Genomic DNA, 23,214 nt, shown 5'->3' on the forward strand with positions numbered 1-23,214 from the left:
ACTAAATGTTAACACAAGGGAGGCTTGGGCAACTGACTCTATTCTCTCACTGCGCCTGTGCATTTAAGCTTAAATACTGACACCTGGCTGCTTGTGGGTAGGAAGGGTGGATGCTTTCCCTAATCCACCAATCTACTAAACAACGCAAGACAACCTAAACCACCAGAGCCATTACATCACATGCAACAAATACAACGGGTAATACGAATGGTATTAGAAAGGCTTCAAATTAATTCTCGTCACCCCACCTGTGTTCAGCGTTAATTAATGGAGAAACGCCGAACTCAGCTGGGGAAAGGAGACCCTGTATCACAGAATTAATTGTTCGCAGGAATGCTTTGTCCTGATTTGATTGATCTAGCACTTCTGAGTACCTTGGAAAATCACTGCCCAAGCGATATAATCAACCACAACAGCCTTTTTTTAGCCTCTTTTCAAGTGGCATATCGAATGATTTAGGTTGTCTAGCCTTGAAAAAGACCCCATTGCGTTGAAACACGTTTTGGCTGATTGTGCCTAAATGTGTTTTTGCTGATTGCTCCTAAGTGTGTTTTTCAAGAATACTGATAAAGAAGCCTTTCTAATACCATATCTATTATCCTTTGTGTTTGTTGGATGTGATGTTTTGACTCTGGGTCTTGGGTTATTTAGTGATAACTAGAGTCAGACAAATATACATTCACAACAATTTCATACCATACTGGTGGTCTGGATTGGGTGTCTGCACAACACCCCTGTGGGATAATAGACAGGAAGCTGCCTTTTGATCATCCTGGAGGAAAGGCAGCACCTTCCTCCCAGGGCCTAGGAGCCCTCCCAGAGAGGCCATCTCATAATAGGAGCTTCACAGCATAACAAAAACACTCTCATACCAGGGCGGTGACACTGGGGTACCCGTGCAGTCATCAGGCATGGGAAGACTGGAGTCCCTTTGAAGTAATCCGGCATGGAAAGTCGGCTGAGTTAGAGAAGCTGGAGGAAATAGGTTGGCTGAGAGAGCGGTTCCACCAACTTCGTTTCTGCCAGGGCTCTCTACAACTTCCTGACCTCCCATTTCCAGCAGACAAAGCACTCTGGGTATAAAGTCAGGAGGCAAAGGGCACAAGTTACAACAGCCAGTATTGGATCTCTTACTGTAAGATTGCTTTAAACCAATTCCCTGTGGCATTGCACCTTTAAAAGAAGAACAAATATTCTCCTGCTGTGATCCAAATTTTGACTCTCATGAGAAGAAGGATTTAGTGGACATCCGATGAGAATACAGTCTATTCCAAAGTGCTCTGCCACAGAGGTGAAGACAGAAGGCATCAAAGGCTCTGCTCCATATCCATACCGAGGGACCGGTGTGGCTGACACTGCTGTGGGCCAAGGTGTAGCTGCCTCCTGTGCACTGGAACCAGAGGCCTGCTCACTGGAGCTAAAGGACCCCTCTAGTTGTAAAGCAATTTCCTGGAGTGGAAAAAAGGACTCACCTTGTCCCTGGAAATCCCGCATGGGGCCTCCCAGCAACTCAGATGTCCAAAAACTCGACTTACTTCAAGTCGTGGCAAAACCCAAGGGGCTGCTTTTGGCACTCTATGTATCTTCAAACTGTTTGCTGCTCTTTGAGCCATCCAAGCACTGGCTCCATCCATTGAAGCAGGTTGCATTGTCTCAACCCAATCACTGGCTCAGCTCTATGAAAGCAACTGAACTGGTACACCAACTCTTCCTACTGCAAGCTATCGACTTGCCGGTCTCAAACGCTGTGCCGACCCAGCAAAAGCATTGTTTCACTGGCGACTGGAGCGGCACCATGAAAATGTGGAGGCTACAGACTCGACCATCTCTAATGCCCACTTCATCCAACGGAGTCTGCCTATCAGACCGACGCAATGCTGACCCGCCAGTGAGGCTATACAACTCCACCCTCTTGACATTATCTCAACCACAGTAAAAGCTTGACACTGGACCCAAGACAAGCACCAAGGGTATTTTAAAGTGACTCTATCCCCCTGGTGCACCTTAAAGGTCCATAGTGATTTTTAAGTCCCCTTTCTTTCACTTTTTGGTAACATATCCTTGAACATTGACACTGATGCTGAAATAGTTTTCCTTAATACTTATCTGTTTATCAACCCAGAGTGCTCTTTCTCATCTAAGTCGGATTCTCTGTGTTTCCTTACAGGTTGGGTCTTTAGGGTCTTTCATTTTTGTGTGTAACGATTGTTTTTATTAAAGTCCCTATTTACGTAGAACCTTGATTGGACATTCTTTTATATTGGTACCACTGCACTATTGTTGTTTTTTGTGGCAACTGTATCAGCTCACACTCCTCCTGAAGACATAGCATGTTCTCTGCCCACGTTACCAAAAGAGGCAAAAAACTGCTGGTTTCACTTTTATGATTGGGATCACTACTGTTTTAGTAGTAGTGTGGGACTGAGAATGCATTTTTAGACACTACTCGTGCCTGTACTCCTGTGCGGCACAGTATTGGAAAAGGTGTACATTTAAGTGGTCAAAGATTGTGATGAAGCATTTAAAAGGATTAAGAATTAGGTATTGTATACCTCTGTCATGAAAAAGTTAAATCCAGAAAGCAGTTAGGTCAAAATTATTTCTTTATTGTATTCTAATATGCACATAAGGGTTAGGTTAACAAGGGAAGGAACTGTGCCTAGACCTTTTCAAACGTTTGTAGGATTAGCCCCCGATATCAACCGTTTATGGGCTTCCCTTAATTGTTTTCTGGTATGGATTGGTACATTGACACTAAATTGGCTTGATTTTGCCAATGACGTTATGACATCTGGCATGCTACAAAGAAAGTTAACAACTTTTTATCACTTTGCAGAGGAGAATAATCACCTAGTGAACGGGAGCGAGTGCAAGATAGTTATATTTTCTAACAAACGTAAACCCAAAACCATGTCATGGTCGGTTGGTAATCTTCTGCTAGGGCGTGCTCAGTCCATAAGATACTTAGGCTTCACTAAAGCCTTTAATGATCCTCAACTAGCTGTTACGGAGCGTTTCTACCGCTTATCGCTCAATTATAGAGGATTTGTCTAACCTTATATAAATTCTCTCTTATTCCATTTCAAACATTTTATTTAGCGAAAATGGTTCTTGCTTTAACTTACAGTCTTGAAATCATGGTGGCTAACGTGGGGTTATACCTAAACTCTTTCCAGGCGACAATCTGGAACCTTCTATTCCAGTTTGTATCATTAGGCATGGTTTGGCCTGACATCATTCATTGGCCATGGTCGTACTTTGGTCTAACTTGGGCCTATTTCAGAAAATTATAATGCTGCTAGATAATTCACAATGTGCGAGTCTGCATTCTATATTAACAACTAAATATGTTATTTATTTAAATAATTTTAATATAAAAATGCTCCCAGTCCTGGCTACAAAAGCTCTGGATCAGATAGATGTGATTAATTATACATCAAAAGGAAAAAAGAAACTCTACGAATTGCACTGTATTGTTCAGATAGATTATATTATTCCCATGTAGCAGAGCTCATGATATATACCTATGGTTGAGACTCAACCAGCTTCCAACTTTGGAAAGCTTTGGTCCAAGACTTAAGATCCCCAAAGATGAGAGAATTTGTAAACTGTGTAAAAAAAACAGGGTGCGATGAAACATTAAAGCAATTAGTTCTTTCCTGTGAAGCCACTGTACCTATAAAGCACAAGCACTTTAGATGTTTGAATTAATATCTTTTTGTTGATTCTGATAATATCCTATGGTCTAATATAATATTATGATATGATATATGCAATTTATAACACGCCTGTATGCAAGTGTTTCTAGGCACGACAAGGCAAGGAGGGAAGATAGAGGGAGGACACGTCAAACAGTCTTACTAGGCCTTGTGTCATTCAGATTGAGCAAGTGCGACAGCGCAAAAGTGCAGGGGCAAGGGAGCGGCGGAAGTGCCATGGAGAGGGAAGGGAAAGTGTAATCAGGGCAGCAATGCGTTGAGTGAGTGCAGCCAGGGCAGTGCGGCTCTGGGTATGTGCGCCCTTAAGTGTGCGGTAGGCCCAGAGGAAGTGCAGGGGAGACTGTTCAAGGAGGAGCCTGGTACCCAGTGAGACTGTGGGGGTAGCCAAGCAACCAGTCGGTGCAGCAGGCAGGTAGGTGAGCAGGGGAGAGAGAGAAAGCAGACGAGAAAAGGAAGGGCTTGATCAGCTTTCAGAATTTAAGGTGGCTGCCAGGGGAGGGGCTTAGGGAGAGGACTGTCATTGGATGGGGGCAGTATGATCCAGATGACAGTGATTGATTTAGAGGAGAAATGCAGTTTTTTCAGTTAAATTGAAACAGTTCTTTCTTTTACCGAGGATTCCCAGCCTGACGACAGGCAATATCAATGAGCATGTGAATCCATGCCTGAATCCATGCCAGACCCCATGCTGGAGAAGTGGTGATTGCGTTTGCATCCAGAGTATCATGTGGGGGCAGAGAAAAATTACTTTCCTGTAGCAGTGGTATAAAACAAAATATTTGCACCCCGTGTCCCCGGGAGCCCTGCTTAGGGCCCCCCAAAACTCCTGAAGGAGTCCCAAGTCATGCCACAGATTCCCAGGCCGTCCTTAACTGACATGCATGCGCAATCGCAAGATGATCATGCAAGCACGGTTGCTTGTTGCGGGTTGACTGGGCGAAAAATGTAACTTCATTTCTTGATCAAACATTAGACCGTTCACCTAACATAGAAAAAAGTATGGACCAGTGCCTTCCCCTTGGTGCCCAAACTACTATTCGCAGCCAGTAACATTATGCGCATAACAGTGGTGGAGGCATCTTTTGGTGTTGGGCTCCTGAGTGGCCACTGGTTTTGTAAACAATTCATTGTCTGTTGCTGCTGACACCTCCCACACATTGTACGCGTGACTAAGAGTAGAAAGGGAACCCGGGGAAATGCAGTAGACTTCGTGGGGATCTACTCCACAGGAAAACATTTTAAAATGTGTGTTGAAATGGTGCATTGTACAGCATTATTGTTGAGAAAACTGTGGTCAAAAGCTATACAATTTATAATTGTGTCTTTTGGGTAACATGAACAAATGCAGTGGCTGTGATGTCACCAACAGCAGACAGAAAAATTATGTGGTCTTAACTAAAATGCTGAACAATTCTAAAAAAGGACTACCTCAGGAAGCACCTAGAGAGGGGCTGCAACTCCCGGGTCCCCAACCAGTATTCGCCATCTTTCCTCCTCTTCTGTATGGTTGGCTAGATTCCATCTTTCCATCCGAGCAAAACCACTCTGATTTCACCCCCCGCCCTTTCAATCCAAGTACAGACACTCTCATTTTCCCTTTTGACTCTGAACTGCACCCCTTCCTCCTCTGCCAGCTCATTCTCCGCCTAGCCTCGGGGAGTTGCTGTTTTTGCATCACGCATCCCTTTTCTGTTTTCAATGTTCTCTCTTTCCGCCATACCCTCAAATCCTGCCCCCACAGATTCTTGAAGTCTGTTATCTCCTCACTTATAACTAAGGCTGGTGGGAGAAAGCAGGAATTAATGAAACGGCATGCTTTGTACTCTACTCTTTAGCTCCTCACACATCCGTCACCACAACGGCACCGCCAGCGTGTGGTTGAGAAAGAAACATATTTTCATAGTCCCCCCTTTTACTGGGACTTTCTTTTGTGCATCTCTACCTTTCAGATTAAATATTTTGGTGATAATCATTCTGACGGTGGTTGGGGAGAGGGAGAGCAGAGATTGCCTTTCCAGTGCACTGTGAGCTCTTTCTAAAACAAAGGGCCTCATTACAAGTGTGCCGGTCCGGTAACAACGGTGCCGGTAAGCTTACCGGCACCGTCGTTACCGGACTGGCACACTACGAGTCTGCGGCCGGGTTCCGTCTCGCCTGCCAGGGTCATACCTGGCAGGCAGAACGACACTCGCCCGCAGAGTTTCACGGAAGCACCGGCACCGTTATTACTGGATATTAATGGTGCCAGTGCTTCCATGGTCTCCATTCCCATTGAGTCCTATGAGACTCAAAAGGGTATGGGCAATTACATTTTCCGGCGCCTGATTTAACGGACTGCTGAGGCTGTAATTCCTCGGTGTTTCCGGCAAGACAGGTGCCAGAAAAATTTGCAAGTCCGGCGGCAACCTGCCGGTTTTACCGGCACAGTTACCGCTGGACTTGTAATGAGGCCCAAGGGCCTAATTCCAGTGCTTGCGGTAAGGGATGAACGGCGCCGATAAGGGTGACGGTGCCGTTAACCCCTTACTGCCGCATTATGAGGCCCTTTAGTGGGTCCCGCTAAGGGCAGCTGGTTTAACCAGACGCCCTTAGTGGGAGCCGCTAAAGGACCAAGGAGCTAATAACGGGCCCGTTATTAACGGGCCCATTGTTAGCTCCCTCCCCATTCCCATTGAGCCCTATGGGGGCTCAAATGGGAATGGGGATGGGTAAATTGAATGAGGAATTACCGGGTCCTCCAAGGTTGGAATGGCCTGGTAATTCCTCATTTAAGGAACCCGGACCCGAGTTTGGAGGCATCCATGCCGCAAATAGCGGCATGGCTACCTCCAAACTCGTAATGACCCCCCAAGTCTTGGATAATTTGCCTCTCCCAGTGCCCCGCGCTTGGACCTCCAGCAGCCGGCATGCATAACTTGCCTTCTAGTTAAGCTTCCCTGTTCAGAACATTCTAGAATAGATCTTCTACGCGTGATATCCTGGATTCACTTTTTCACTTGTTCAGCCATCTTCTTCATGATATGCCTCAGTGGCATCACTTCTGACGGCAAGACCCAGGATATGTTTGTGAGCGGCTCACTGTTATCCTGGATCACCTTCACAATGCTCTCACACTTGTCCAGTCTTTCTGGCCCTGTACTTGTCGCCCACACCTCTTGTGTCTTCTAGTATGCACTTTTTAATTGCAGAGAGGCAATATAACGACACTGGATTTTCTTGTGTTGGTGGAAGCAAGTGAACCTCATGCGTTTTAGTGTGTTTTCTGCAACAAGGCAAGGTGTTATTCAAAAATAGGAAACACATTACCTGTAAACTGAAAATACGGAGCCCTTTATAGCATGGGCAGCAGCACCTGCCTCAGGGACGTCATTTCACCAAAATGCCAGGGGTAGCGGAAGTGACATCACACGACCCTTGACCCCCCTGGTGACATCACAGGAAGTGATGTCTTTTGACCCCACCCCGAAGTGATATCGTGGGATGCGATGGAACGCAACCTTTCCCCGTTGACAAAACAGGAAGTGCTATCACATAGCATTGTACACTACAAAAAATATGGTTACGATATCGCTATAATGTGATGTACATTTCATACAAGAATGGATCGCCATATGTATCGTTAAGATCAGTGTATATAGGCCCATATTACCAAATTACTGTGAATGCAAGCAGACGTCCACGACCAAATGATAATGATGTGTTATTATATAGCACTTACGCTTAAGCGCTTTATATAGAAAAAATATACACCCAATATCACCCAACCTGTGTTGGTACTCATTTATCAACCTCAAAAGGATGAAAGGCTGAGTTGAGGTGTTTAAGAACAGACTAAATCAGTGACTCACCCCCTGAAGTGTGCCTGAAATAAACCTTTAATGAGTCTAGCAATTATTGTATAGAATTCCAGAAAGACACATTATTTGGTATTCCTAATCTTTCTTATTTAGGGTCAGTGCTGAAAGTGTTAGACTTGTGTCACTCCTTTTCTTCTTTTTCTTCTTTTTTTTAACAGGCTTTAACAAGAAAGCCAGCCACGCCAGAACTAAAGAGCCACATGGTGCTGGCCACAGCCTGTGAGCTTACATTAAAAAAAAATATATAAATAATAAAAAAATATATATATTTTTTTCTAGAGGTCGCAAGGGTGACCACAGAGGTTGCAAGGGAGACCACAGAGGTCGCAGTTGCGACCTCTGGCGACCCCCAAATGACGTCCCTGACCTGCCTGTTCCTTGCCCCAGGGTCGTCTGCCGTGCCATGCTTTCCCAATCACCCCATGGCATCATAGTGTCTCTTGATGAATATACTGCAGTGTTGGGTGGTGGTAGTGTTTTCAGAAGCTGTCGGCTACCCGGGGGCATTGGAGCATGCACATTTTTTGGCAGGAGCATAGCAGGTTTTACTGGCGTTTTTGGGCAAAGCAAAGCCAACTTGAGTGCTTCTATGTGATGATGATGAGGTGGGTTGGATTGGAGGTGGGAACTACAGCGGGGGTGGCTAGGTCCTACTGCGGCATGGAATTGTGTACTCCTATAAACGGTAGGGCCAACATGATGAGTGTTCTTTACGTGGGGGAGTGCATGTTTCCTTACTGTGGCTTGGCATTTTTTTTACTGGAGTAAAGGTCAAAGGCAACATAAGTGTTCTTACATGGGGGGCATGTGTGAAGCTCGCAAAGGCATTGTTTGTTACTGTGGCATGACATCTTTTATTGGCAGTACAGAGCAGAACATGATGAGTACAACATGAGTGCTCTGATATGTGGGAGAATGTGTGTAATGATAATATGTTGTTTATAAAGTGCTTTCGCCAAAGCACTCTACAAAGAACATATTTACTTACAATTATCACCCAGCTGAAATTGTTACTCATTTATCTACCTCAAAAGGATGAAAGGCTGAGTTGGTCTTGCTGGGATTTGAACCTGCGAATCACACTCAGACCCCAACATTGAGTGCTCAAACCACTGAGATATCTTCCTGGCTGGCCAGCAAGGACATGTTTTCTTACTGTGGCATTGCATTTTATTACTGTTGTTAAGGCCAAAGGCAACATAAGTATTCTTACATTGGGGTGGGGCATCTGTGCAGACTGCAAGGCAATGTTATTTTTTACTGTGGAAAGAAATATTTTAGTGCTGTTACGTTAGGGAGCAAATACAACATGATGAGAGTTCTTATATGGGTAGGGGGATTTATGTAGGCAGCAAGGATATGTTTTCTTACTGTGGAATAGCTTTTTTTAACTGCTTTAAGGCAAAGCCAAAAGGAGCATGTTCTTACAAGGAGATACTGGCATATACTGGCAGAGCCAGCAGAAACATGTTTTGTTATAGTATCGTTACTGGCATTATGGATAAAGCAACCATGAGTATTTTTCTTATGTGGGAATAGTGGCATATATAGGTGCACCAGGATGGACATGTGTGGGCACAATCAGTATGAACATGTTTTTTTACATTTGCAGATTACTGGTACATAGTGGGCAAAAGCATTATGAAAATGCGGTTGAAAATGCTGCTGGTCCCAGCCAGTCCTCAGCGTGCTGATGCAGCACGTAAACTCTCTGCCCGTGAGCAACAAGACTGCGAAGTGATTGAGCGGCTAATTAAATCTTACTTCCTTATTGTCCGGAAGAACATTCAGGACAGTGTGCCAAAATTATGCCCATGCCAAAGGCCGTTATGCATTTTCTAGTGAACCGCGTAAAGGACACACTGCAGAGTGAACTTGTTGGCCAGCTGTACAAATCCTTGTTACTCGAAGACCTTCTCACTGAATCTGAGGACATGGCTCAACGTCGGAAGGAGGCAGCAGATATGTTAAAGGCACTGCAACGAGCCGGTCAAATTATTGCTGAAATCCGGGAAACGCATCTGTGCTGAAGACCGAACTCGGAATGTCTACCACTTCACATCAGAGACGTTTACAACTTGAAAATGGGTTCATTAACAGAAATGCCATTCATTGTATACTTGGTGGAGTTTTATTTATGAATTGTTAGCTGTGTACTGTGTAAATCTGCTCACATGAAGTCAGTTGGTATAGTTTCATATGAAATACGATGCTGCATTTAGAAGAAAAAAAAACAACATATATTATAAACCTAAAAAAAAAAAGAAAGAAATTGCTCCTGTGCATTGTTGGTGACTACACATCTAATGGACTTTATGTCTTAGCCCCCAAAACCGATTGTGACTTTTGACCTAATTTCTCATATCAAGTGTATTGTAAAATGCACCATTTTAAACCATTATCTTAAAAGAATTCTCAGAGGGAGATCCCCCTAAACCTCCACCTTGATTGGTTCACCCTCCCTCACTCTGTTCGGTCACTTCTGTGCATTTGGCCGGAGGGGCAGAACACGCCCCCTTCCTACTGCGGGCTCTTCCTAGTGTGGGCCCTACTACATTAGCTCCAGGCTCCACTTGTTACACAATCCTGGCTGCGCCTCTGGTAGGTTTGGGTTAAAGATAGATCTGATGGGCCAAAGGAAGGCATAACATCTACTCAGCCCCCTGGGCTAGGGCGGGGTTTAGGGCAGGGGGAGGGGTCAATAGCTCAATAGGTTAAATGTCCCATCTCACTAACAGTTTTCAAAACTGCCATTCAGCTGCTCAAAATGTTGAGGCTGGCTCCGCCCCTGCTGGTAGGGGCTATTGCTTGCTGCCTGCTGGCGCTGTGGTGCTCCCCTCTCCAGTGGGGTGCAGCACGGGCTGTGTGGTGCAACAGGAGGGCGTCGCTCTACTGCGCTATTAGAGAGCCTCCTGGGAGAGCGCCGACGCCGTTTACTGTTTTGTTATCTTACATTTTATGGGACCTCTTTTGAAGTGCGCCCTGTGGCTCGTTGTTTCTCTTTGTACTTGTTCTAAAATGTACTATTCTGTGTAATTGTGTTGAAAAGACAATGCAAATTCCCACTACAGAATTCCAGTAAGCTGGGCGGGGCCTGCTCTCCTTCTGAGACTCTGTGAAGCTGCGTAGGGGCGCCTCTCTCAGGGGGAGGTTAACAGGAATGTGGACCAGAGCCTAAATGTTCGCTGCATAACTATCAGCTTTCAGCCTCACGGTCTAATTGTGGTTTCCCACCTTGACTAAACTGTGTGACCGTAGTCAAAAAGCGTCGTGTTCCAGTGTCTTAAATGCATTACCTGCCAACATTGTGTGTAGGGGTCTTAGAGATGGGCAAAATGTCGGAATTACGCACCATATGTAAAAACGGGACATTTCCAGAAAGACGTCTTTTCTGGATTGTTGGTGGGAAATGACTAAAAAGGGACGGCACCTCCGCCACCCCTGCCAGGGGGACCCCTGGCTGTCCTTCTGAGGGGCGCCCGGTGCTGACAGTCAGCTTTCGTCGTGGTCTTGCTATTTTTGCGGACTCCCTGGAAGCTGGCGGTGTTGCCCTGGTCGCCCTGCAGGATACAGGAGCCAGGGCAGCTCTCCGTCGCCCGTGCTGCCAGTCAGCTATGTGGGCTGGGCATGCGGCGTATGATACAGCCGATGCGAGGGGGCACCGCGGAGGCCAGCAACGGCCCCCCGCACCTGTCCCAGGCCCGGCCACCGAGCGCCCCAGAGGGCCCTGCGGTAACCATGGCGCCGCCTTTGTGGAGCGCCGACCGCGGGTGTCTCCGGCTGCAGAAAGGCCGCGGGAAAGGGACTGACTGCTCTTCCCGGCAGAAAGGCCCAACACGACCTCGAGCCTTTCCAGTGACCCCCGGCCGCTACTGGGGATGAGTGGGGCTTAATATTCAGGATGGGGCTGCTCTTGATTTCTGAACAATGGTTGCAACGGCTGCGTTTTCCAGGTTCATCCATTCAACCAACGAACCTTCCTAAACGAGCTCCATTCCAGCATCTCTACTTGCTTTTAGAAAAGAAAAAGAAAATACAAAAGATTGTTTTCTGATCTATAATTGTTTTTATAAACGGTTACCCTAATCCACAGGACGTGGAACCGAGTTTAGAGTTTGTTTGGGTGGGATACACTCCTGCCCCCCTTGGCCATCTCTGCGACCACGACGAAGGATAAGGGGTCAATCTGCTGGCAGAACAATGCACCATCTATGCCAATGCACCCAGCGGCCTGCGAGTTACTAAACAGTGCATGCGTGCACGATGTGCACAGCCCATTTTACAGACCTGCTAGTTACAGCCACTACCCCAAATTCAGCAAAACTACATACAGTCGGTACAGGCAAAAGCACCCAGTGAACCACAATTATTCGACTGCTCTTACAAGTCAAATGAGGAATCGCTCTGCCTTCGCCACACACACTTTGCTTTCATTCCCACACATGCCCAGAACCCCTTAACCCAGAAAGCCTCCACTGGCCCTCGGCACCCACAGCGTACCCCTGGCTCTGGGCACCCACAGGGTACCCCATTGTGTGGAGTCCTTCTGAGCTACCAGTCAGACACATATGCATGTATTTCTGCTCTGCAGCCGACAGCTGGACTAACGACACATTCTCTTCGCTTTACCCAGAAGCCCAAAGATGGTTATTAAACTGTACAGCAGAGTTCAAAGCACAGGCATTTGAAATGGCACGAAACAAATTACTTACAAGGGGCCCCTCCTGCTTATAGCTGCTACACTAGATGCACATCCTTCCAAAAACACGCTCCCCAAAAATCTCCTCGCATTCCCAGGACGTGACACGAAATGGATGGCGTGGCACGGGACGAGGGAACCACACGCAGCTCACGCACTCCCACGAAGAGGCGCTGGGCATTTACATGTCAATGGGCCCTCTCGCAGGGCCAGTCACGTTCGGGCAGCAGCCCTTTCAACTGACAGCTCTGGCCAAGCAGGCAGCAGTGACTCGCCTGGGCTCCCCTCCCCCACCTGGGCAGCAGCTCGGGACCCCTTCTGACTGAAGGCCGGGTGGCTGCAACCAGCGGCGCCGCCCCCTACTCTATTTGTCAAGCGCCACGCGGTTATTTACAGGCCTTTTCACCCATTCGCTGGTGCCAATGTGTCCGTTTTTAGTGTTTACGCTTTAGAATGACGACAGTGGATTCTGTAATAATCGCAGCGACGGTATAATAACTTTGGAATTCACTGGCAGTTTGAAATGGAATCAGTGTGAGTGGGAGTCGTTGCTAGAGGGGGGCTGAGGGGGCTATAGCCCCTGGTCTTTTGGTTGTATCCCCGGATAGAAGCTCAGGGGCTACAACCAAAAGGCTATAGCTAGCCCCGAGTCCCACCAGTCCCGACATTAGCTTAGCCCCTGATCTTTTCCAGACCTAACAACACCCCTGAGTGGGACTAAAAAGTATCCGCTAAAACGACCTCAAGTAAGAACCGCGCACGTCTATTCTGAGGTGATGGGGGGATGTGGCATTGGGACACGGCTGTGGAAATGAAATACTCAAGCTATTTTTTTTTTATCAGAGGGTCACTGTTTTTCGAAGTCACTTCCATAATGAATACAAGCCACATCCTTGGCGTTTTCGCCATACCGACCCCAAGTTCTTCGTTCCTTTAGGAAGAACATATATACATGAAAACTAGTCCTGTCCGAAAACAACTGATCCATCCCACACCAACCCGTCCCTTACCCCTGACATCTCTCAGTTAGACTTGACCTCCTGGACCTTCTGTTCCCCTTTGACTATCAGGGTCGCTTTTCTTGCCTTCTTTACTTTCTGCAACCGCCTGGTCTTAAATCTCTTGGAAATATCTGGCCCCTACAGGGCAGCTTATGTGCTCTACACATGGCTCAGCGAATATGGTACCCCTACTTCATGAGTCTGCAACCTCTGGCATTCCAGCGGTGCCTGTCTATTCCTCCCATGAAGTCCAAAACATTAAGACTGCCAGAGGTTTGCGGACCCCTGATAAACCTTCTTTAAGTTAACAGCCACTAAGAAAATGTTTTCCTAGTCTTGGTGTATTCCGTCCCGAACCGCCTCGTGCCTGTCCAAGTCCGTAAGAACTTGAACATTTCAGGGAGGCATAGTGGCTGTGACTGACATACACACATACCCTCCACCCACCATCTTGGAATAACCAACATCCTTGAAGGTATTGTGCCACCCCCGAGGGCGCTGGGGATGAAGAGATCTCCTCGCTACAGCCCCGCAGTGACACACAGGACTGTGGAAATAAACCACCAGAGACTGTATTACAGTTCATTAAAATGCTGATTTATTCAAAGACGAGTCAGAAGCTACAAAAGCCACATCACTACTACCACAATCATATGCCCCCGCTTTGCACCTTTCCACCTGTCTGTCATCTCATTTTGCCTTCCTCTTACTTTGCTCCTTCCTTTATACGAGAGACCACAATGTGGTTTACCCTGAGAGTCACCCTGAGCGGGGCACAATACGACATTATTCAGAAAAGACTTTGTGCTGCTAGACCCCCTAAGGCAGCGGTGGACTCAGTGCAAATGCTCACGAACACAGCATATCATAATGTAGTATCTTGGGTGGCAAGAATCATCAGGCAGTAAGCAGGAACCACTCCAGAGCCAGATATGTACACACGGTAAGCTTGATTTCTTGTTCCAGTTACAGGGAGGAAGGTAAGAATGGAGAGCAGGTAACAAGCTTCTACTCCCTCTGGCTCTCTATCTCTTTCTACCCAAGCGTCATCCCTGGACCCTAGGTGCCAGCTAGGTTCCAGACCCCTCTCCACATTCCAACCTCCACTCCACTTGCGCACACACCGCTCATCCTGCCAGGTGCTAGGCCACTACACATCTCCTTCCCCAAAAGAAGAAAACGAAAAGCCTTTCCAGATGTACATAAGGAGTAACAGTATCCAGTGATTCGGTCGAATACAAAGTCTCGAATGCAAAAGCATCGAAAAAATGCATGTTTTTAAAGGTAAAGGTTTTATTTTTATTATATTGGGTTTTAATGGGTAAAGAAACGGGGGTTTGATGCTATCACTATAAACCGGATTAACAACATACTGAGGAACTGTAACTCCTTTTGTTCTGGTCTGCCCCCCAGGGCCTCGGGTCTGCCACCCGCACGCACAGACTGTGCCCTGTGTGCAAATTGACTTCACTAATACTCGCAACCACCTATACAGAACCTTGCTCCTACCGTTTGTGCCTGCCACACCCAAACCCTAGACCTGCCACATCTAGGCACAACCTCACCCACAGTACAGAGAACCCCAGTCTCTGCAGTGTGAGCAACCACTCTATCGTCCAAAAACCCTTTAGAGCCTTCACAAACAAGTCACCACAAAAACATGGGAATTAGCAAGAATAACTCACACTCCTTTAAAAGGGACCAATGAACACCACCCCTAAAGACCACCTCTCTCCAACACACAAAAGAAATGAAAAGACAGGAAAGTGACTCACAAAACAAAGAGCACATAAAACAGTGACACAACCACAAAAGCGTGGTGCGTACCAAATGCACAGACTCTACATACTGTGTGAAGACTGTACACAAGCACAACCAGTTGAAATAATAAGAGCTTGCCATAATGTTATTCTTAAAATGGTAAATAAACATTACTCCACAACTTCCACAACAGAAAATCACTTGCCACTGCTTAACACTTCAACAAGTCAAAGCTTCAGAACATGCCACCGGACTCCGACTCAACTCAAGAACTAAACCACACTGGCATGTCTTCTGTGTGCCCCAAAACCACTTCCCTAAATCTCAACAAGGTGTGCCAAGGGAACTTCAATTCTACCACTCAAAACGGCACTACCCGGTAACACAGTCCTTAAAACAGGAACACAATGCGCGGTGCCAGACCCCCTCAACACATTCCAAGCTCCACTCCACTTACATACTCACAGCACATCCTGCCAGGTGCTAGGCCACTACACATAACATGCAATCTACTATGATAGCTCTGCACATTCCGTACCAGGGCAGACATTCCTCACGGGGAGAGGAACGCTCACTAGGGTTCTTCGGATACGGGGCCGTTTGCATGGATTCTGACTCCATTTCTTACGTCTGCATAAAACAGGGCACAATCCGTGCAAATGCCTGATAGCGGGGAAGGCCGGGTGCTGTTTTGCAATGGCGCTCATCATTCCTGATTCTGCCCCTCCAATGTGCACATGCAGTTCACCCCGGAATAACTTCATGTGTGCGTTCGAGCTGCATGTGATGAGGTCACCTTAAAACAGCCCTCTACCCAACGCTGACCTGGGGTTGGTTTACAGGGGATACCCCAGCGCCTCTACCCCATCCCCAGCCTGCTTCCAGGCTCCAAACACCTAGCTCCAGAATTGCCATCCACCAAAACCCAGTCCCCCAAAAATATGACGGACAGTAGCACAAGCTGAGCACAGACCATTGCACGGATCATGGAGCGCTGAGCGCTCACCATGGGTAGCACTCGCTTGCTGAGTCGCCAGCATATGCACTTGGCAGGGCGAGAGGGAAGTGGCACTCCAGAGCGGGGAGGCCAGAATAGCGGTGGCAGAAAAATCAGGAGACAGGTAGACAGACCGAAGGGAACAGCCATGGAATTGGGAGGCCGCCATGCTAGGCCCCCGGACTCTTGATTGCTTCGGCCAGCCTAGTCATGGGGGTTCAGCAACCACTTCATACACTGAACAGCAGGAGGGGCGAGTCGCAGGAGAGCAGCCACAGGCTTCCATCCATTGCCACTTGGCCTTATGTGTCCTCATTGAAGACTTTAGTGCCCCAGGCTTGCCCCAGAGCTGGGTGCAAAGGCGTCGCTAGGGGGGAGGATAAGGGGGGTATAGCCCCTGATCTTTTGGGTTGTAGCCCCGGATAGAATCTCAGGAGCTACAACCAAAAGGCTAGCTAGCCCCCAGACCCGACAGTTCCGATATTATCTTAGCCCCGGGTCTTTTCCAGACCTAGCAACACCCCTGGCTGGGTGTAAAAGGACTCTGGACTGAACCCAGCTTGTCTACACAGATTTCTGGCCAAAGTAGCTGAGCAATGGCCAGGAACGCCAGACCACGATACCGATGCCGAGTGCACGAAAACACACAAGACACACCTGTCCAGCCACAAGGCAACGTTCTGCTGCAAGGCGCTCTCGTTGAGGTATTGCCCTTTCTAAACAAGTAAATGAACACACCATTCAGTTAACTGCGCCTTTTTTGCCGGCATGGAGGATTAAGAGACCTCTCTTGTCACCTTAAAACTCCAACAGTTGACACCATTTTAATGTGGCATTTGTGATCAAGTTCATTCCCCTTAAATTAAGACTCAAAATTTGAATGTCTAAAAGCAGTGTGGCATACACTAATTAATGCATTTCATAAACTGTCTGCTGACGAGTAATCTGTTGCTATCAGGAGAACGAGCAGCAAAACCATTTCGTCACAGGCATTATCCAAATTCCTCACACCATGAGAACATATTTTCTGTTGCCTTCTCATTTGCATAAACGGCACGGGAAGAGGCAGGCTTTCTTTACGTTTCTGAAGCTATGACCTGCCTGGCATGTTATATGTTCCCTAGCAATTAAACAGATCCAAAATAACTATCCTCAGCAAAGCACTGGGCAGATAACAGACATGCAACGGGGCAATACTTGGCGCCTTCAATTGTTCAACGCAGTCTTTAGCGAAACGGACTCTATCAATCGCCTTCTCTTAGCCGTGCGGTGTGAGACATGCTGTGCACTCAATAACTGCCCCGAGTCCCCCCCTCCTAGTGCACAGGTGTACACAACCTCTCCCCCACACAACGAGACTAGATCCTGCGTGGAGCTGGTTGGGCCTAACTGCCATGATAGCGGTCAATGCACGCGCACACACGCATATTCACGTGGCCACACACGAAATGTCGGGTATGTGATGCAGCAGAGAAGTCGAACGTTTGCCCCCCAGCAGCGAGTGTCCTAACGTCCTTGTAAGAGGCGATTAGAGTCTATGCTCAGCACCCAAGGGCCCTCTTCACCCACAGAAATAGGAGCAGACACGCAAATAGTCGAGATTACACACTTGTAGACTCTGTCAACAGGCATTGTGACCGAAACAAAGAACAACACCAACTGTGCTTTTCTCTTTTCGGATTGAAGGCGGCCGTGTTTGCAGTTGTCAAGAGCTTGCAAAAGAAGCGTGCAGGAGCTGGTGCAGTGGCTTCGCGCGGGTGGGACAGATACGGCTCTTGCGTCACGTTAAAAGCATGGGTAGCTGCGTATTTACTAGCATAAATGAAGGTACGGTTTGCGTTTCATCGGCACACGTTTCAGAAGTATTATAATTTGACAGTGCGGGCACACAATGGAGCCATAGAGAGGGTGACGATGCGAGAACTCTGGAGCTGACGACGGAAAAACGTCCTCAAAATGGAGGAGGCAGCAGGGTAACCCCTGCGGGGTCATGCCGCCGGGAGCGGGGACCCTCACCCGGAAGGGCAAAGGACAAAGGGGCGGAACGGCGCCAAAAGCCGAATGGTCCAAAAGCCCGCGAAGGGCAAACAAAGGGAAAGGGGCGGGGTTTGCGGGATATAAGCAGGCGGGACCAGGACCCAGGCATCTCGCTCTTGCACTGGGACCCGGTCGCCGCTACCCGACAAGTGCAAGGAATTTCGTTTTCCGCCCACCCACCCACGAAATACAAGGAGGAGGACACTTGGGCATCGCTGTCGCAGGGCGCCCAGGTCAGAGGATGACAAGTTGGCGGTGTTTGGGCAACCAAGCACAAATGATAGACTCCGGACGAGCCAGAAGGAAACGGAATGGGTCTTCGCCCTTCTGGACCAGCGCCTCTTGGGGGCCTAAACGGCGGGGGCGTCTGGTAGGAACAAATAAGGCTCAGCTTCCCCCCCAAAACAAACGGCGCTCTCCCCACCCACGGACCCCTGCACGGGCAGGATAGGAACAGGTACAATGGGTCGGGGGAGTTGGGGGCCTACTATACCAAGTATAGGGGGAAGCTAAGGAAATCCGGCAAGCATGCGCCACACGTACGGAATGAGGTCACTATTGTGTACAAATACTTCTGTTGTCATGGAAATAAAACTGCGGCCAATTTTGCCAATTGAAATCTTGTGTCATGCCAATTCATGGGGGATAAAAACTGTATGCATGCACAAAGATAATTGGGAGTGAAGGCAAATGGACGGCTGCAGGGGTTATGGAGAAAAGGGAAAGGAATAAAGCGGCCACGTTCTAGGAGGGCCCAAAAGGGAGAGGGGGTTGGCTACTAGCCACAGGGAAGACCAGGGTGGTCAGATTGCAAGTGGGTGACTATCAAGTGCCTTTATTAGGTGGTTGGCTGCTAGCCTGAGCATACAACGGGTGAAGCAACAGGGTACTAGCCCAATACAAGCCACGGCCATAGGGAAGAGCAAGGTGGTCAGATTACAAGTGGGTGACTATCAAGTGCCTTTATTAAAAGGGTGCAGATGGGGCTGGACTGGATCTGCCTATCATTGCAGGGATGCAGAAGATGGCCTTTCCGGGCCTGGTGAAGTAAGGCGCTGCATTGGAAGATTGTCATTTGGCTTTATTGGTAAGTCATCAAGGCGCTATAGAAGGCGCTCTTCAAGACGCTAGAGACGTATGCAATTCTGAGATTCAAGCAGTGGCCGAAGTGTACGAAAAGAAGCAGTGGAACTATGCTGCCTACTGGTCTACCACACTCCCCACAAACCCGGCCACCACTCCCACGCACTATACAAACCCTCAAACACATGCGCCTGCCGTTTAATGGAAGTTCAGTGCAGTGCACGGAAAGTGCAAAGTTTCAACTTCTTCCTACACGTTTCTTTTAAAATGAAACCATTCCGGAACTGTTTCTTTTAAAAATAAAAGTATAGGAACAGTAAATCGTAATAAAAAAAGTACATGATCAACGCTCCCAAACTATCCCACCCACTTTGACCACTGGACTCAAGAAATAGGGAGTCATGTCATTGGAATGTTAGACTGTCCTTGGGCTTCAGATGTAGGTCGTCATGGGGTGCTAGATGGGAAGCTCATCGTGTGGTTGGAAGGGTAGGTCATAATGTGTTTTGAAGGGTAGCTCATCACGTGGTTGGAAGGGTAGGCCATCACGTGGTTGGAAGGGTAGCTCATCACGTGGTTGGAAGGGTAGGTCATCATGGGGTTGGAGCATAACCTCATCATGGGCTTGGAGCGGAACGTCATCATGGGGTTGGAGCGGAAGGTCAACATGGGGTTGTCACCAGCCGAAAGCTTCCATGTGTAGGCTTGACACATAGTGAAGTTATACTTTCTTCCTAACAATGTGACCCACTGAATGCTAAAATAACATGCAGAGGGACCTACTGATTGAAAGATGGATGGATGGATCCCACGAATCACCACGCTGTAAGGAAACAATGTACACGTTAACAAAATTAACCTTACTGAATCTAAACTAAAGATCAGACCAAAGACAATACAGACCTGTTCAATAAGCGCAGGTTCCTTGCAAGAAACTCTGAAGGCACAGGCAGGTGGTTGGTTAATAACTACAGTAGAAAAAAGAACAGTATTAACCTTGGGCTCAAGATCCCCTGAGTTCCAGAAACCCCCCTAGAAGTGTGCTTACCGTGGAATCCGAAAACCGTAGAGAAAATATGACTGAAGACCTCAAGGGTAAGTAAACATTACCCGAAAGCTGAAGAGGAACAAATGTACTTCCCATGTTGCGCGCGTTCGTGTTCTCAATGGAAGTGTAACCAAAATAAAAAGCAACAATCCTTTCCCACGTTGCGCGCGTTCGCGTCCTTAGATGAATAGAAGAAATTAAGAGAAGGTTCTTTCCCACGGAGCGCGCATTCACGTCCTCACTGGAGTTGTAGATGGAAGAAAACAAAGTTTTATCCCACGGAGTGCGCGTTCGCGTCCTCACTGGAATTTTAGACGGAAGAAAACAAAGTTCTATCTCATGGATCGTGCGATCCCGTCCTCACTTGAACTGCAGTGCTAAAGGAAGAAGGTAAGGTAGAACTGAGCACAGAGGTCAAGGCAGAAGGAGTGAGGAAGAAACCCTGTTCAGGTAAGGACAAGAACAACGATAGAGCCATGACCAAGAAAGTAAAAAATAGCAGTTGGCGTCACTACAAACAAGGGTAATCCAATAGCAGGTCGAAATTCAGTCCAGGTCAAAAATCCTAATGAGGCAAATCAGAATCCAAGGGGCAGGTAAAAGCAAAAACATAGAAACGAAGCAAGGTTTGGCAACAAGAAAAAACAATGACCCAATATAACAGTCGAAGTTTGTTCAGAATCACTGAGCTGAACACCGGAAGGGCTAATAAGAACAAATACACGTGACCTTACGCAGCTTACCCAAGCGTAAGGGATGCCAGCATTGCCATGGCAACCTCCAGTCTCTGTGTCCCGGTTTACCACTGAAGACTTTTCTTAAAGGGAAAGTACGCCGGATTGCTGGAAACTGAAAGCGCCTAGGGTGTAACCCTGTATTAACCTGGTCTTGTAGTGGATTCCCCATGTGTGTGTGCCTATGGATTGTGACAGTACCCTCCCGCTAAGGTGGACACCCCTGGTCAACCAATAGTCGGCAACAAGATGGGGGCATGAATATTTGTGGCAGGTTCCCAAGTCCGGTCATCTGGCCCGTAACCTTTCCAATCCACGAAATACAATCTGACTCCCCTGGAAACCTTAGCGTCAAGAACCGTGTTGACTTCATACTCCAGCTCCCCATGTACGACAACGGGCTGTGGATGTGGTAGCAACCGGGTACTTGGTTGAAAAGGCTTGAGGAGTGAAACATGAAACACAGGATGTATTCTCCATTGTCGAGGAAGATCCAGCCTAACAGGCACTGAGTTGATGATGGCCGAAACAGGATAAGGACCCACAAACCTGGGCAGCAAGGTTCTCCGACAAGGAATACGCAAATTCTTGGTTGACAACCAAACCTTGGAGCCCACATTATACTCGGGAGCAGGTAACCGATGGGTGTCGGCATAACGCTTAGCGCATTCCTGTGCTTCCTGAAGATGCAATCTGAGATTCCCGTGTATCTTGCGTACATTTCGGATAAAAGAACGAGCAGCTGGACTGTGAACCGGTAACCCTGAGGAAGAGTCAAGGTTCTAGGATGTCTCCCAAAAAGAGCAAAGAATGGAAACGCGCAGGTTGAGGAGTGAAAAGAATTATTATAGGCAAACTCAGCCATACATAACACGGAGAGCCATGATTTTTGATACTGCAAAGTAAGGCAACGCAAAAATTGTTCCATGGTGGAGTTGAGTAGCTCAGTTTGGCCATCGGTTTTAGGGTGATAAGCACTAGAAAATCGAACATCAATACCCAAAGAACCGGTAGGAGACTGCCAAAAACAAAATGTGAATTGAGAGCCTCTGCCCGTAACTATAATAGAAAGAAGACCAAATAACCTGAATACATTCTTAATGAAGAGGTCGGCTAGCACAGGAGCTGAAGGATGAGCACGGCAAGGCACAAACAAGGCAAACTTAGTAAGATAGTCAATGATAACCAATATTGTATCATAGCCGTCAACCGGCAGCAAGTCAACCACAAAATCCATATAAATCATGGACCATGGATGTTCTAGAATTGGAAGAGGTTGCAAAAGGCCTACTGGCTTGGTGTTAATGCCTTTACATTGAGCACATAGCGCACACGTTGTAACATAATCAGTGACATCTTTCGAAAAGCTGATTTGAGCGCCAAAAAAGCAGTTTCAGCCTTGATATCCCAATGAAATGCCTTCTTACTGCTGGTAAGTGCAGTCAATGGGGCCACGATGGCGGAGAAATCGTGAATGAAATGCCTATAAAAATTGGCGAATTCTAAAAAGGATTGTAACGCCTTCAAGGTTGTGGGGATGGGCCATTCCAGGACAGCCTTTACTTTGGTATTACTCATTTGTATCCCTTTACTAGTAAACTCGTAACCTAGAAATTCAATCTCAGAAGCGTGAAATGTACATTTCTCCAGTTTTGCATATAAGTTGTCTTCTCTTAGTCGCTGGAGGACCTTGGAAACATGAGACACGTGGAGTTCATAAGATGGAGAATATATCAAGATATCATCCAAGTATACCACCAAGAATTGATCCATCATGTCTCAAAAAATATCATTTATGAAATACTGGAAAGTGGCTGGGGCATTGCAGAGCCCAAATGGCATCACCAAATACTCAAATAGTCCATACTTTGTTTTAAAAGTGGTTTTCCACTCATCACCTTCTCGAATGCGGACCAAATTGTAGGCACTGCGTAGATCTAACTTGGCGAAGATTACAGGGGTACCCAGTTGGTCCAGAAGTTCAGAGATTAACAGAATTGGGTATTGGTTCCTTATTGTGATGGCATTGAGGGCTCTATAGTCTATGCAGGGACGTAAATCACCCTCCTTCTTAGGGACTAAAAACAAAGGTGAAGCTGCCAGAGAACGAGATGGTAATATAAACCTGGAAATCAGAGACTTGTCAATATATTCTTTGAGTACAAGATCCTCCTTTTGAGTCAATGAATACATCCTCCCTGATGGGATCTGGGCCCCTGGTACCAAATCTATTGGACAGTCATAGGACCTGTGTGGCGGCAAGACTTCAGCACCACCT

At 47.3% G+C, this 23,214-nt stretch overlaps 1 protein-coding gene across 8 annotated transcripts in view; it reads right to left on the reverse strand.

Moving 5' to 3' along the window:
- Positions 1-23,214, reverse strand: part of ANKRD6 (ankyrin repeat domain 6) — a 1,122,185-nt gene that overhangs the window by 774,890 nt on the left and 324,081 nt on the right. Inside the window, exon 1 of one of the 8 annotated variants that reach the window (XM_069606498.1) lies at positions 12,289-12,538. The exons of 4 other annotated variants lie outside the window; for them this stretch is intronic. The gene's annotated coding sequence lies outside the window, so the exon portion shown is untranslated. Of the gene's footprint in view, positions 1-12,288; positions 12,539-23,214 lie in introns of those variants that run through there. 3 more of the 8 variants (XM_069606487.1, XM_069606491.1, XM_069606495.1) reach the window with 3 other exon arrangements.

Source organism: Ambystoma mexicanum, chromosome 4p (assembly GCF_040938575.1).
Source record: "Ambystoma mexicanum isolate Mex_15411 chromosome 4p, UKY_AmexF1_1, whole genome shotgun sequence".
NCBI lineage: Eukaryota > Metazoa > Chordata > Amphibia > Caudata > Ambystomatidae > Ambystoma > Ambystoma mexicanum.